At 35.3% G+C, this 17,538-nt stretch overlaps 1 long non-coding RNA gene across 1 annotated transcript in view; it reads left to right on the top strand.

The window, feature by feature from the left end:
* LOC116422570 overlaps positions 1-17,538 on the top strand; it is a 123,072-nt gene that overhangs the window by 79,029 nt on the left and 26,505 nt on the right. Inside the window, exon 2 of the long non-coding RNA XR_004233223.1 lies at positions 3,015-3,122. This is a non-coding gene — a long non-coding RNA (uncharacterized LOC116422570). The remainder of the gene's footprint in view (positions 1-3,014; positions 3,123-17,538) is intronic.

Below are 17,538 nucleotides of genomic sequence, written 5' to 3'. Positions count from 1 at the left end.
ACATCTGCAGCTATGTATGTTTACATATGCAAATAATGTAGCAGAGTATAGAGAGATGATTTGGGAGAATTCTTAGCTCTTAAAAATACTAGTGTATAATATTAGACAAATAATGAACTTTTGGGATCTCCAGCAATTCTCTAAAATTTATACAATAGGTGTCAATTTACATTGGTAGAATTAATTTCTTTATCTGTAATTCCATGAACAAGTGAAATCACAGCATACAAAAATAATAATAATAACAGATTCATTTTGTCTCCCTCAATAGAATGTGCCTATTATACTCATTGAAGTCAAGAATAATTTCTTTTTCTGTATTTGTATCCTCATCTAAGTGGTAGGAATATAAGTAGATTTTTCATAAATATCTTTTTATGGACTCCAAGGTCTTGAGAGGTATTTAAAGAAAAGTTAGGGTGCTTTTTCCTGCTTCTAGATTTTCAGGCATACCAGCACAAGCAGAAATCATTCTATCTCAAAGTCTAGGAAAAGAAAAAAGATGATCAATTGTAGTCGATACATACTAATTTATTGATCACTACGTAGAATGCTTTGGAGAGAAAAAGGTCAGGGATATGTTTCTTACTTTTGGGCAAACTTTGTGTGAGGCTAAATGAATGGGTAGTTCATACTGCAATGTAGAGTGGGAGCTGGCTTCAGAGTGTAGGTTCTCTACACTGATACTAACAGAGCTATAACATAGGGAGAACACAAGAATAGAAATTCTGCCACTCATTTGCAGTAAGAAGCAGGAGTTATGATGACAGAACAATTTTTTCTTTGAAAAATAAAAAGCTGGTAATCCCACCTGCTAGCAACTGAAAGAGAATATAAAATCAGAAACTAATGAAGGTCGTAACCTTCTAGGAGAGCTAAAGGAGGTTCAGTGGCAGGTATTTCCAGGTACCCAGAGAAGTCTGTAGTGGACATCACCAACTGAAGAACTACAATGGACAATTCCTTTTAAGATGAAGATGTCAAACTCTGATAGAAATGGATCTCTGTGGGCTATTTAATTTCTTAGAAAACCACAAATTAGCATCATCTAAGTTATTTTGTATTTTTATTTATTTTCTTAAATGTTTCTCAATTACATTTTAATCTGATTCAGCCAGCACTTAGTGAGTTTTGTAGGCTGTGAGAATGACAGTCTTTGTTCAAAGAGAGAATGCATATAAGAAATGCAGGTCATACAGGTCCCTGGGGAAGGAGTCTTCATTGATAGCTTTTCTATGATATGAACTCCATTTGTTTTCTATGACATGACTATACTTGTTTGTATGTATTTATGAACACATTGAATGATGTCATGTTGTCAGTCAATAGAGAGTTATTAAATGCTTACTATGTGTCAGGAATTGTGCTAAGTACTAAGGATACAAAAAAAAAAAAAAAGATGACTGTTTTCTCTCACACATAATCTAATGGGGGAAAGAATGTGAAAAACTGCTCTGAAGACCTACCTGTATTTCAGTGACTATTAGGCTTTGCCATCACTACTACCATGTCACTTTTCTAGGATGATCCAAAAGATTAGTCTGGAATATTTACCTCTTGATATGGCTTAAAAAGGGAAGATAATTTCAGCAATGGGTGCCAAAAATATCTACTACTTATCTTTAAATCATTACTTCCATAAAATTCTATTTTATGCAACTGTTCTTTTGCATCACCGTGGTGTTTTCTGATCAATCAATAAGGAAAAAAAGGGGTTTAGTGAGCAAGTGAATATGAAATAAAATAAGTAGTTGATTCTTATAAAGCAGAATTTGGGTTGTGATATCCCTGCCACAAAAGCAGACCAAAGAGTGGGAAAATAATTTTACTGTAAACTTGTCACCCAGAGGTAGCAAAAATAAACTTCCCACAAGAGACATACAATGCTACCTAATGAGCAAACTGAAATTCACCTGAAATATGCATATGCAATTTGATAGCTGGGCAGGTATTTACTAATGAAAATCCCTTTCCTATATTTTTTCTCACTTCTCATTCTATTTCCTTTTGAAATTGGTAATATTGGCTTGTGCTAACACTGGATTCCCTGGAAATAAATTATGCATACCAGTTGTTGATAGCTTTACTTTGCAAATCCAATTAGGTACACCAACTGCTTCTGGAGTCTTACAAAAGTAAGAAACTTAGGATTTCCACTGCTAGCATGCAGGATGCAGAGAAGAGAGAAAGTTACCAGCACTATAAACTATATGTATTTAAACACAGTGTATAGATCAAATGCTTTTGGGTGGGAAATCTAATTTTTATGGTGCTTCCAATCATCTATGTTTTTCTTCTTTGCTGGATTTACAAGAGAACAGATTGTGTCACATTCCTCTCTATGACCTTTCACTTAATGAGGTCAAACAGAGCTTCCTAACAAGGACAGAAATGGGAGAATGGATTAAAGTTTCAGGTAGCATAGTGAAAATATAGCTAGGAAATGGCATAAAATAATGATATATGTGTTCCAGACTGAATTTTTAATGTTATATGTTTTTTCTTTTCTGTTTATTTAATTTATATATGCACACACACACACACACAAACATTTCAATATATCCTAAATCTTATTATGGTAGTTTCTTTTAGACAACATAAATTAAACTAAATACACAGTAGAAATTAAACTAGCTATACATATAAGGAAGTAGGTAGACTACATTCAATTAAAATGTTAAAATAATAGTAATATAATGAATCTTGAATTAACTACTTATGAAAAGTCGGAAACATCACCAAATTATTTCTTTCCTTACATAAACATATTCAAAGAGGAAATTTAAAGGTAGACCCTATAAGTTAGACCATGTTTTTTTAATTGCCTAAAGAAATCAATAACTGTGACAAATCACTCTTAATTTGAATAATTATTATATGTTGTTCAATTCCTCATTTTTCTTTGTATATATGAATACCATCTTTGTTTATTTTCCAGCAAAAGGGCAGTAGATCTCTTGTTATGAATACTTTATAGAAGAAACCATGATGTCCAGTCTTCCTTCTTCCCTTAGGTCTTCATAGAGTGTGGGACTTATATGGAAGCAAATGCCACCAGTAGAGCATATTCTGAAAGGACCATTAGTCATATTCTCCAAAAGGAGCACCACACCAGGTTCTAGGTAAGCAGGTGATTATTCTATAACACTTAATAAATAACTGAGCATGCTCCCATTCTCAGGACTCAATAGTATCCAACCCTCAGTCAAAATGTACATTCCCCATTCTGTAACTAACAAATTCTCAATCTCTTTCTCGTCCAATGCTATTGGTACATAATTCTAAGTTATTCAAGAACCATCCTTCCTTCCCATTGTACCCCTTCCATTATATTCTCTCATTTTCATCTACTCAAGATATGGAGAGATTTTTAAATTCAGATTTTTAAAACACACATGCAGAAGATGAGATCAAAAGAAAATGAGAAGGTAAATAAAAAATAGTGACTTGGTTGTATTAAAAAGTTTCATGAACACTAGCCTAGAGTGAAGGAGCCAAAGCTATTGATGAAAGCTAAAGATTTTTTTAAAGGATATCTCTCTCTATTAAGGCCAACAAGAATGACAAAGAATGGACAAAATCATTGTTCTGGATGAAGAAGAGAAAGATGAACTACATACTCTCAGTGCACTTCAGTTTTCTTTTGCAAGGAGCAATATATTTCGACTGAGAATAGAACTTAAATGATTAGGAGGGAGTAGGATTTCAAGACAAATGAGAGAGTCAGAAAATATCTAGCTGTTTTAAGAGTTCAAGCAACCAAGCCCGGGAGTCCTACATTTCAGGATACTAAATAAATTGGCAGATATTATTTCTGACCTACTCTTAGTGAACATTAAAAGATAAGAATACTCAGGAGGTATTACAGGACTGGAGGCTAATATTGTCCCAATAGTCTAAATTTTAGACTATAAAAAGAGGAGATCACAGAGTCTGTAAATTATATGTCAGTGAACTTGACCTGAACTTTTGAAAAAAAAATCTAGAAAATATTACTAAAGGAATGAAAAGGGAAATGGTGAATACAAATGGCATTATGATTTCATCAAAAATCTGTCACACACCATGAAACATTATATTCAATGACTGCAAAGTAAATGTAAAGAATCACAGCAAAGAAAAGAAATTGAAAGTTGTTCAATTAGAATGTCCAAGTGTCTCTCTGAAGAGTAAACAGTGTAATTCACCTGCCTCCCTTTTTTAACAGAAATGGAGAACTGTGGGAGTAGAACACAGTATATATTGTCAGATGTGGTGACATGTTGATTATATTTTCTGAACTGATTTTTGTCTCCCTTTTTTCATTTTTTTGCTATAAATGATAGTTTACTGGATAAGGAGTGATGGAGCACATTTGAAAATGAAGATAACAAAAACTAAAAATATATTTATAGATCTTTACCTATCTATCTCTAAAGAACATATCAGTTTAAAGAGGAGAATTAGACTGGTAAATCAACTTAATAATAGAGATAATGTGACTGAATCTCACTATTATATTTGTAAAGTTTCTTAAAATCACAGTATTTGAGTGTTTAAAGGGAACTCAAAAGATATCTTGTTCAACTCATATCTGAAAATAATCCCCACTATTACGTACTTGACCAATGGCCATTCAGGTTCTTCTTGAAGATCTCCAATGAAACAGAACCCAAAACAGCCTATTATGCACTTGAAAAGTTTTAATCATTACAAGGTATTTCGGGGATACCAAAACTAAATTTGTCTCTGAAATTTTGACAGATTGCTTCTCATTCCATTCTCTTATAAAGTGTAATAAGTTTAATTTATTTTCTCAAATGGTAGCTCTTCAAATACTTAAATAGTATCATCATATATTCCATGAAACTTCTTTTTCTTAACTCTGAGTATTTCTTGGTCTTTCAACCAAGTTTCTCAAGAACCAGACTCAAGAATTTTCACCATTATAGCTTCCTTTTTCTAGATGCTTGCCACTTTATTATTACTCTTTTTAGACTTTGGTGCCCAGAGATGAACACAATATTCCAAGTGGAATGTAATCATAGTAGAATGCAAAGGAACCATTATTTCCTTATTCCTAGAATCAGGTAGCTATGGTTCTCCACATACCCCCATAAAAATATTAATATGTTGACTGTTATGTCCTACCATTATTTCATATTATTTCATATTGAATTTGTAATACAGAAAAAGTCCCAGATCTTTTTCAGACAAACTTCTCTCTGACTATATCTCCCTATTCTTATATTTGTGAAATTTGATTTGTGTACCTTAAATGTAAATCTTAAGATGAACTATGAATTTCATGGATGCTGACCTTTATAAAAATGCTCTTCAACTTCAGGGTAGCATTTGGGCTGGCACTTGAATAATGGTGATACATATTGAAGAATAATTATCAAAATCTTGAAAATCTAGTGAGAAAAATGGAATAAAACAAAAATTTATTTAAAAGTACAAAGTAATATACTTAGTTTCTGGTATAGGAGGCATAACTACATAACAGTTTCCTATGGAAATTATCTGGGAATTGAGAGGATTGCAATAAAATATGAATCAGAAATTTGATATATCAAAAAACCTCACAAATTAAGAGATACATAGGTTTTAGCATGAGAAAAGTAACAGTTCCTATCACAGGCAATTTTTGGAATAATGTCTTGATTCCTTGTGATCAAATTTTAGGAAAGATAGAGAAAAACAACATCACTTTTTTAAAAAAGCAACCAAAATTGTAAAGGAACTAGCAAGCATGCCATGTCACATTAGAATAGTATTTACTCTGAAGAAAAGACTTGTAGGAGATACGATAACTATGTTCCAGTATTTAAAGAGTTATCATATTGAAGAAGTGTTAGTTTTTGCTCTATTTGTGCACAAAGAGTAGAATTAAGAAAAATGACAGTTGGAGTAAAGCAAATTTCTAAGAAAAAATGTAAGAAAATGTAAGATATAAGAAGATATAAAAATAAATCGGGATGGATTGTCCCAGGAAGCATTACTTCTTCAGGTAAACTGAATTACCACTTATTCAGGATATTTTAGATGTTATCTGAGTACTGTTTGCATTGTATGATTCTCTAATTTAACGACTTGCTCTGTACAGAGAGATGGGTTAAGGGAAAAGGGTAATAGAATGGAGAAGGAGACATTTATTAATTGCCTACTATATCAGGCACTGTGCTAAGCAATTTATAAATATCTTGTTTAATCCTCATAACAATCCTAAGAAGTAGACATTATTATTATCCACATGTTTCAAATGAGGAAACTGAGGCAAACAGAGGATAAATGATTTGCACAGAATTACAGACTAGTAAGTAGTCTGAAACTCAATTTGGACCCAGGTTTTTCTGACTCCGGGCAAAACTATGTCACTTAGTTGCTTCCAATGATGAGGCATAAAGAGGAGATGTAAAGTCAGTCTGCTACCTGCTATCTACAGAGACATACTCCATGATTTCATGGAACTTAAAATCTAATAGGGTTAAAACACAGAAGATTAAATGAAAGGACACAATAAAGCATGAAACATACATTAAAGAAGAATAAACAGATTGCTCTGAGGTCTGAGAGGGAAGGTCATTGACACAGGAAGCATCAGGAAAGGCTTGAGATCATAAAGACACATGATTTATAACAAAGTGGGATGAGATCATTTAGTTGAAGTCCATTTTACAAATAAGAAAACTGAGAGTCAGGGAGTCTACTCCCTCTCATACATTCTTTGCTGCAGTCAAACTCCCATATTTTCTATTCTCTGTCCATTACATTCCATCCAAATCACAGAATGATATTCATACCTGAAATGTTATTTTCCCTTTTCTTCTTTGGAATCTTTAATTCCCTTTAAAGCTCAACATAATTTCCATCTCCCTCAAGAAAATTTTCCTTAGTCCCTCAAATTTAGTATTCACTCTATTCCACCAATTGTTGTACAATTATTTTATTTATATCCTGTATTTCCTTATCTTTAAATGAGTCCAATAAATTATTTTACTTTTCTATTTGTATCTCCAGTACCTGGCATCTAGTTTGTACTTCATATTGATGGATTAATGAATTGACTTAATCAAGATTATATGATAAATAGCAGAGCCAAGAATCAAACCCCGGTTCTCTGATTCCAGATGCAGTGCTCTTACCATTACAACATAGTTTATTAGCATGCATGGCATGAATTTGGGCTTTACCTAATAAAGAGGAAGCTAGTTAGTAAAGAATAGGAGAAAAGGTATTATGCTCAAAGAGGACCAAAATGTTTCTATGCTGAGGTCTGACTATAGCTCATCAGATTAATCAAGCTCTGAAAACTAACATATTTTGGAACCAAAATAGTCCATTTGAATATTTGAAGTGGAGATGAAACAGGAGCTAAGCAAATTTATACTTTTGATCTACTACAATTCTGCTATGTTCATGCTGGGCAATATTTTGTCAGTATCTCCCATATTTCACAAATTCAAAATTCTTCAGAGAGACCTTGAAAGGGTTTTTGCATTACTTCTTCTGACCTTCATTTGAGCACTTACTTATGTCAGAGCTCTGTAAAATAGTCTTTTAGGCAAACATATATTTGCCATTCAACAATATGGCTAACTCATCAGAGTTAAGCTCTCTCAGCTTAAATTCTTCAAAACTTGACAATTCACCTCAAGGAAGGACTTCAGCATCAGAGACTTAATCTTGCAGATGATTTTTTTAGTTTTCCTAAAACAACTCACATGAAGGCAATTCAGTTTCTTGGCATGGGGCTGGTATATTTTCCAGGTATCACAGACATAAATAATGAAGTCAGCACAGCCACTGTGGTAGGCAGTCTAATAATTTCTTCTCTCATACTTCCCTTCAAAAATATAGACCTAGTTCTGGCAATGCATGTTATCCCTATACATGTTCTGGAGTAAAGGATACTTGCAAGGAAGGGAATTTATCCATGGCACTCAAAAATATCTCCATTTGCTGTAACCAATGGTTTCATGTATGGATGATGTGAATCTGGTTGGTGAAGAACTTCTGTTTTCTGGGCCTTATCAGGCCAAAATTTGCACAAGTGTCAGAAAATCAATCCATACTTAGTTGCATCTCAGCCTCAAAGACTATGGGCAATCATCTGCAAATAAAATGGATTGCACCAACTTTCCCTCCACTTTTGTTTTGGCTTTTTCAAAATAATGTATCCTTAGTGTAATAGTTGATCTTGATTCTGTTTTTATCTTCATTAAGGGAATCTGACAACATTGATGAAAACATTATACTAAAAAACAAGGAAGCAAGTACAAAGTCCTGTTTCACTCCACTGGTGACTGATAAAGAAGATCATCCATTTTTCAGAACCCATGCTAGCATACCATCATGACATAGAAATACAATGCTGATGAACTTCCCCAGATAACCCAATTTTGGCATCATTTCCCACAAGGCCTTAAAACTGATGGTCTCACAGGCCTTGTCAGATTAAGAATGGAACATACAGATTTCTGATATTTCTGTTCTGTTTCTGGTGTTCTAGGTACAATAATCAGTGTAAGCAGGGACATAGAAAACAAAATATATTTAAGAAGCAAAAAATAGTTAGTACATAGGTTAGTTAGTACATAGACAGCATGGACAGAAATGTGAGAACTTAAGGTTATAAGAGAAAAGTGTGGCAAATTGAAAAGGCCTCAAGTGTCAATCAAAAGATAGTAGAAAAAGCAAAACATGACAGAAATAATATTCATTGAGTGATGAGGCTTTGGTCTAGAAAATTATTATTAAATTATTCTGGGGCAGAAACCATGATTTTTCTAGCAATGGAAAAGAAGATGACAAAAAAAAAATAAAAGTCCGTGGTTTACATACATGTCAGCTGTCTTCACAGACAAATTTAAATGCATTTTTTATCAGACTTTAATTGTTCATCTGCTTTCCCTTCCAGTTTCTCAGTGGGATAGAATTACATTTATAAAACCAAATTAGATGGAATGATGCCAGTTCCATCAAATTTTACTGCAAGCTGCCTAAAATAATCAATATAACAGAAAATCGGGCAGCTCTCATGGAGTATGTAGGTAAAAATCCTAGGAGTTCTTTCACGATGCTATTCCCTGGGGCAGAGCTAATGAAGGATATTGAATGTTTCCCAACATTTTTAGAGGCCAGCATTTATTTATTCGTTTGTTCATGCACTTATGTATTCAGTCATTTTTCTCTTACCTGCCTATTTCCACATTCTAGGGTTGTATGTATTGTGCTACACATGTTCTTTTGGTTTCTGGAAGGATAACTTACAAATAAGTCAAGGATATGTTTTTTATGACCTAAATCATATTATCCAAACCTTGCAAGAAACAAATATGGCTTCTGTCCAGCTCTTTCTAGGTCTACCACCTCTCACTCCAAATTTTCCCAGGCAGCATTTGCAATAAGCACAGACTTCAGGGAGTCTCCAAACAAGTGTCTTTATGCCATCGACACAGCATTCTGGCTGGTTTCCAGGTATATGAAATAAATTAAAGTGGTCCTTGCATTTTTTCACTTCATAAACCCTATTGAACAGATAAGGACAATAGATTCCTCCTGAGAATATGTTTAAATGCATAAAATAAAACACAGAATTACAAAGGAATTCAATTCTGTTGAAATACATTATCAAAATATTTGTTGATTAGTTCATGCATGCAGATTTCGAAGTTCTAGAGTGTCTACCATCCCATCCAGATATAAAAACTATGAGCTTTATTCATGGTACATTATTTAGCAACCATAGATATGGTGGTAATGTCCTTAATAAAGGCTTAAGCCCTAAATGTTTCCCCAAAGAAGAGATAGCAAAGTTCTAGGAAGGATTCAACTCACTTCCAACCTAGCAGGATATCATTTGGGTCTTTTCTGCTCTCCACAACTTCACCAACCAGTATCAGCATCTTAGGATCAAAGATTTAGAATTGGAATAGAAGTTAGAAGTGGATGGAACCCTGTCCCCCATTCTAAATTTGAGGAAACTGAATTAAAAGTTAAGTATCTTCCCCAGGATTATACAGCTATTAGGTATCTGAAGCAGGATCATGAACTCATCTTCTTAAGGAACCTTTCTGTCCTCTACTATTTCCCAAAGGCTGTACAAGCTCATGTTCATTGCTTTTATGATACTATCTATTCATCTCAAACTCTGCCATTCCCTTCTATTTTTGATTTCAATCTTTAAACCTTCCAGCTCTTGTTAGATCACATCTTACTCCCCTTGATTCATAGATCTTACCTTCGGGGTTCCAATGCAATATTGATCTTTGAAGCCTTGAGTTTTCTTTTGATCACCAGACACATATGTATATAACTGAGCTTCCTTTCTGCTTTGGTCCAATCACTTCATTCTTTCTGAAGGTACTTGTATTTGTCTTCTTCCCCAGTAATTTGTTGGAATCTTCCTACCTGAGGAGTTTATCTCCCAATATCATGTCTTTTATCATTTTAATATTGTCCATAAGGTTTTCTTGACAAATGTACTGAAGTGGTTTGCCAGTGGATCACTTTTTGTCTAAACTTTCCATTATTATGTCTCTGTCTTGGATAACTCTGTATAATATAGCTCATTGTTTTATTGAGCTACATATGTCTTTCTGCCCCAAAAAGGCAATGACCCAGAAAGTGATAGGTAATCAGTACTAGCCTTGGCTAAAGTTCTTTAATTGCTATGTGATCTCAGGCAAAGCACCACAACTCAGAGCCTATTTTCAATCTATAAAATAGAGTATTGGGTCATTTACCTCACAATTTGAAGAAAGTACTTTGTAGACCTTAACATACTATATGAAAATCTATTTATTGTTATACCATGTGAGCTGTTATTCCTCTGTCATCATTTAATTCATCTATAAGAGATAGACAGACACCTATGAGAGATAAATAGGGATATTAGATAGAGGGGTAGCTTTGAAATTGGGAAATCCTGAATTCTCATCCTACTGCTGACACATACTAACTGGGTAATCGTGGATAAGTAGCTTCTCAATTCACCCAGGCAGCTTTCCAAAACTAGAAATCATAGAAGATTTGACTGTTTTGAATAGAAGATTTTAATGAGTGAAGAGAGTTTCCTCACTAGAAGTTTCTTATACTGAAAAAATCATAGATCACAGAAAATAATATATTCTGCCAAGAATATAGTAACAAAAGTAAACATTTTATTCACTTTGACGACCTTAATGCTTTAGTTCCTTTGGGTTTCTTTCTTTGGATGCTTCAGTGGTTCACTGAGGCAATTCAATAGTAAAAAAAAAAAAAAATCCTAAGGAAATTTTTAAAATCTGTATAGAAAAATATAGCACTCTATTTGGAGTCAGAGAATTTGATTTCTGGCTCTGATCCTAAGTATCTGTTGATTTAGGGACACTCATTGCAATAATCTGAATGAGGACTTACTGTCTTTGGAGGAGTTTTTAATTGAGAAGACTTGATTGATTTTCCTGCCCATTGCAGTTCCTTGATATGGCAGCAAAGGCCTCTCCAAGTGAATGATTATGTGGTAACTCAGCATCTGCACTAGGAAAGGGAGAAAGAGAAAAAGGGCACATCACATATTTTGTCAAAGGATGTTCCATACAGCTGACTGAGATCTCTGGAGGGCTGAAAAGGGGAGGAGTGGGTACTACACTCCTATAAATCTTTGCAGTCTGGGGTTGATTTCACAGATTCCAAAGATGATTTCCTTGATTTTTAATTTTATTTCCTCCATTCCACTTAGAAAAGTCCAATACCAGATGTATATTAGAAATGTGTCTTCAGTGACTCTTTCCAACAATATGATTGAGGGCAGTTCCAATAATCTTGTGATAAAGAAAGCCATCTACACCCAGAGAAAGGACTGTGGGAACTGAGTATGGATCACAACATAGCATTTTCACTCTTTTTGTTGTTGTTTGCTTGCATTTTGTTTTCTTTTTCATTTTTCCTTTTTGATCTGATTTTTCTTGTGCATCAAGATAATTGTATAAATATATATGTACATACATGTATGTATACATACAAATCCAATACATGGATTTAATATATATTTTAAGATATTTAAATGTATTGAATTACTTGCCATCTAGGGGAGGAGATGAGGGGAAGGAGGGGAAATTTTGGAACAGAAGGCTTTGCAAGGGTCAATGTTGAAAAATTATCTATGCATATGTTTTGAAAATAAAAAACTTTAATTAAAAAAAAAAGAATTGTGTTTTCCTTTTGAGAGGTGAAGAGCAAGATGCTTTCTTGTACCTCTTTTTCCAGGTTTATGCTTTGGTCTCTAATCCCCATAATTGGCTGGAGCTGAGGGGTGGGGTGAAAAGCATAGGACTGGAATATTCAACCCTCTACTCAAGGTCTACCAACAAGGGGGCTGAGGAATAATTTACTGATCATCCTAGTTGCAATGGGAATGTGTAGGTCCTCATGTATTCTTATCTAAGGAGATATAATTGGGGAAAATGCCATGCCCAGTTTTATAGATAAAAACAAAAGAAAACATGAATGAATGGATATTAAGTATGAATATAGAGAATATTACTCAGTTAATATTCAGTCAATATAGGCACGACTCTTTCCAGGGAGTTCTATCTCTAAATAGCCTGAGCCAGGAGAATGGCTTGGGTTCATTCTTTCAAATGAGGCTCAAAGGCCCTTTGGCAGAGATGTTTATAGCTTTTCCTCTTAGGATCCTACATATAAATGCTAACTTGAATTGTATAGGAGAGAAAGCAATAAGCTTCTAATACACAAAGATCTGAACATGGAAGGAAGATAGGCCTCAATTATTAATATAAGTAGGTATGAATGTGTGTGTGCATTTTCTAGCAAGCATAATCAAGTCATTTATATTCCCCAGAGGAAGGATGGCGCTTGCAGTTAAAAATTCTGGGAAAGCAAACATATCCTTTTGCACATCATAAGAAAGGTCATAGAAATCTGGAGCAGACAATATAGAATGAATCACAGCAGTCATAGTCAATAGTCTCTACAAATCCTGTGGGGGATCCTGGCCAAATCACTTTACCTTTATGACCTAGGTTTCCTTATATTTAAAACAAGGGGACTGAAATAGATAAGTGTGGGGTGCCTTTGGGTTTTAAATCTATAATTCCCTGACAAGATGACCTCCAAGTTTTGTTGCAGCTCTAAATTTATGTCCTTATGACCTTCTGCCATTTGGGAGGGTTTTGGTATCACAGCAAAATCCATGGGATGAGGGAAGGGTCTTCAATGTGAAGAATGTAGGGAAAAATGTAGAAAATTGGATAAAATATTTATTTCCTTTGCAATTTTCAGAAAAGCTTAATTTTAAGAATTATATAAATAGTTCACTGATTAATTGTAGACTAGTTTTTTTTAAAAAATAAAAGAATATGACTCTGTGAAGAAATTTAATCCAATTAGTAGAGATAAAAGGAAATATGTTGGAGAGTGGAAAGATGAGGAGCCACTTGCCTTTTTTTGGTCCAGGAAGAAAGAGTTACTGTTATGTAAGTCTCTGAAAGGATAAACATAATTGAGTTGGGTCAAGGCAGCAGGGGGAGACCGGACTGTGAGCTAACCCTTTTCTTAAGTAGGCCAGATAACAACTGGTGAATAAAGTGGTACCAGATGTTAACCTCATGAAGTATCCAAAGTGCTCTGCTTTCTGGTATGGCAAAAGCTAAAGAAGAATTCTAGTCTCCTTTGTCTTTTGATCAATCCCTAACACAAGACTATCTACATGTATTTCTTGGATTTTTTGTCTGTTTACTTTTTTCTCTTCTCCAATGTCTTCTTCTGGCTGTCTCTTGAAAGTCAAATGGAACTGAACCCGGAAGAAGTTAATTTTCCTCTGTTTACCATAATTTGTGTTTTTAGCTGAGTTGCAAATATCACCTAGACAGCCAGTCTAGTAGTTCTCTTAGCATAAGATTCAGTCTCTTCAAAATTGAGAGCCTAATACAGTTTGTCCAAAGTTACATTTTCTATCTCCTATTCTCCTTGCTCTATCTCATTAATCTTCTTTGTCCTTTATTTTCCTCACCCCCCTTCCTGTTCCCCACCCTCAAATAGATTGATTTGAATACATAAAGATGATCCTATCTTTTTTTCTCTTCTTTCTGTAGGTGCCTTTATGTTACCCTCCATTAAGTTTTCATAAGGATTTATATATTTGAAAGAATTCTATGTTTGCCTACAGGCATATGCTTCTATTCTCTATCGATTTATTGTTTTATTGCTAATAAGGCACATATTTCCTTGAGGCCATATTCAAAATTGTTCTATGTCATTTTAGGACACTTCTCTGAGTTGCTAATGCTAAGTCTCCCTGTTCACTTGATGTTTTCTAGTGAAGTTTAATACTATGATCTAAAATATGTCTAAGAATGATATGTCTCTTGCCAGTTTATAGAATTGGGGGTTTTTGAGCTTTTACATTTAGCTATGTGCATCTTTGAGTCAACAGGAAACGTTAGCTATAGAGTTAATGATTTTGAAATCCTTAGTCATACTACTATGTATAAATAATGAAATGAAAGGAAGAAAATGTGGGAAAGGAGGAAAGCAAAAAACTTAAAAACAGAATGAAGGATTGAAGGGTTTTTTTTTTTATTTCTTTCTGAGCACATCTTCATTAGTAAGTTTGAAAAATATAGTTTATGAGTAGTTAAACTTTAAAGTGTTTTAAGAAAATAAAAAGAGAGTAACATAAGAAAAAATTAAAGACCTTCCAGAATGGGGAAAATTTTAATACAGGTGATAGAAAGAAAGTGAAAGAAAAAAGGAGGGAGATAGGGAGGAAGGAAGGAAGGAAGGAAGAGAGGAAGGAAAGAAGGGGGAGGGAAGGAAAGAGGAAAAGAAGGAGGGAAGGAGGGAGGGAGGGAAGTTAAGAAGAAGGGAAGGAGGACGGGAGGAAGGAAGAGAGAGAAGGAAGGAGGAAGGGAGGGAGGGAGCAAGGAAGAGAGGAAAGAAGGGAGAAAGGAAGGGAGAGAGGGAGGGAAGGAGGGAGGAAGGAAATAAGGAAGGAGGGAGGGGGAGGGAGGGAGGGAAGAAAGAAGGAAGAAAGGGAGGGAGGGAAGGAGGGAAGAAGGGAAGGAAATAAGGAAGGAAGGGAGGGAGGGAAGGAAAGAGGGAGGAAAGGAGGAAAGGAAGGAGGGAGGAAGGAAGGAGGAAGAGAAGGAGGGAGGGAGGAAGGGAAAGAAGGAGGGAGGAAGGGAAGGAGAGAAGGAGGGAGGGAGGAAGGAAAGAAAATAAGGAAGGAAGGGAGAAAAGAAAAGAGTTAAGACTGCTCCCAATCTTCTACATTGACAATTGTTGCAAAGAGCAAGTAAAGTGATTCCCAAAACTAAATTGCTGGGGCGGAGCCAAGATGGTGGAAAAGACACATGCGACTTTCTAAGCTCTTCTCTTACCCTCTTTATCAATATTATATCGAGCCTCAAAAATAGTCTTGACTGCTACAATTTGTAAAGATAATTAGTAGAACAACTCACCCGGCCGAAGAAAATCTGCAGTCTCGCCAAAAAAGGTTGGTTCTGGGGCCAGGGGGGAGATCCGCTCAGACTGGGAGAGAAATTAGGTTCCAAGGGGAGTCTCAAACCGAGGGTGAAGGCACAGATCCCCACAAGCGCAGCCCCAACCTCTGGACGGGGCTTTTCCTTGGGGCAGTTGTGATCCTACACGGCAGGAGGACGCAGCCCGGGTTAGCTCCAACTGTGCAGTGGGGAGCCTGGCTTAGCCAAGAGCTTTTCCAGGCCGGATTGATTGGCAGAGACACTGGGGCAGAGTTCCGGCGGTCTGAGGTCCTGGCAGCCGCACACTCACAGTCCCACAAGAGGCTCCGGCCTGGGGCGGTGACACTTTCACCACTTAGTCCCCCAGCCGAGGGCAATCACTCAAACCACCCAGCCCTCTTGCCGTTTGATAGCTCAGCCAGTGCTGAATCCACTCCTGTTGGGGAAGGGAAAACTCACCAGAGCACCCCATACTGGAGCCGGAAATCGGTTTACATCTTTCCCTGCTCTGAGAGGAAGCTGGTAACCCCTTGCCTAGGAGACCCACCCAAAGGCTTTAAAACATGAATAAAAAGATGAAAAGAACGATCCACAGCTTCTATGAGAAAAAGAGCAGGTCAGCAAACCTGAAGAGACCTCAAACAGCAAAATGCATCAGACTGTCCTCCTTACATAATGTTCTCAGAAGAGACCATTAAAAGTCCCAAAAGAGAGTTAGAAGATAAATGGGGAAAGGAAAGAGAAGCCTTAAAGAGAGCAACAATTCCTGAAATACGAATTGAAAAGTTAAAAATTCCCAGGAAGTAGGGAAACAAAATTGGTGAATTGGAAAAAGTAAAAAAAACTTCAGGAAAGTAAGAATTGTGAATTGGAAAAATAAAGAATTCACTAGAAAGTAGGATTTGTGAATTGAAAAGACAAAGAACCTGCAAGAAAGTAGGATCCGTGAATTGAAAGACAAAGAACACGCAAGAAAGTAGGATCTGTGAATTGAAAAAGAAAATAATTCACTAAAAAAAAAATTAGTGAAATGGAAAAAATTCCACAGACCAAAACAATACATTCAAAACTCAATTGGACATATACAGAAAGAAGTAAAAAAGCTATTGAAGAAAATAATTTTAAAAATTAGAACTGAACAAATTGAAACTAATGATTCATTGAGACAGCAAGAATCAGTCAAGCAAAACAAAAAATGACAAACTGGAAAAAACATGAATTATCTACTTGCAAAACGACAGACTTGGAAAAATAGATCTAGGAGATAATCTGAGGATTATTGACTTCTGAAAACCATGATGAAAAAAAGAGCCTTGATACTATTTTACAAGAAATCATCAAAGAGAAGTGCCCAGATGTAATGGAATCAGAAGGTAAAATAGGCATTGAAAGAATTCATCGAACACCTGAAAGAAACCCAAAATAAAACCCCTAAGGAATATTGTGAAAATTTCAGAACATAGATTAAGGAAAATTTTAACAGCCAAAACCATTTAAATACCGAGGTGCCAATGATAAGGATCATCAAGATCTGGCTGCCTACATTAAAGGAAAGAAGGGCCTGAAATGATATTCCGAAAGGCACAAGAACTTGAGATGCAGCAAGAATAAACTACCCAGCTAAGTTGAGCATTTTCTTCCAGGGAAGAAGATGGAATTTAATGAAACAAATGAATTCCATTTGTTTCTGAAGAAAAACCAGAACTAAACAAAAATTTGATCTCCAAGCATAGAACCAAGAGATGCAGAAAAGGTAAAATAAATCTTGAGAATTGTATTTCGTTGTGGATATACAAAAGAATACATGACAATTTTGATTGGTACTGATATAAAATAAAAAAGGGAAGTAGATATGGAAAAGGATGATGGCAGAAAAGGTGGAAGGAGGGATAAAAAGGAAACCACATCCCACAAACAGGCTAAGGAAACTTATCATATCTGAGGGAATCAGAGGGAAGGAACATTGTGTGAATCTTACTCTCATCAGAATTGGCTCAAAGAAAAAATAATTGACATTTGTTTTAGAGAAAATTCTTCCTGCCTCATTAAAACGGGGGAGAGGAAAAGG

Source organism: Sarcophilus harrisii, chromosome 1, assembly GCF_902635505.1.
Source record: "Sarcophilus harrisii chromosome 1, mSarHar1.11, whole genome shotgun sequence".
NCBI lineage: Eukaryota > Metazoa > Chordata > Mammalia > Dasyuromorphia > Dasyuridae > Sarcophilus > Sarcophilus harrisii.
The sequence above is the reverse complement of the archived record's forward strand: the minus strand, read 5'-3'. Positions and strand labels throughout refer to the sequence as shown.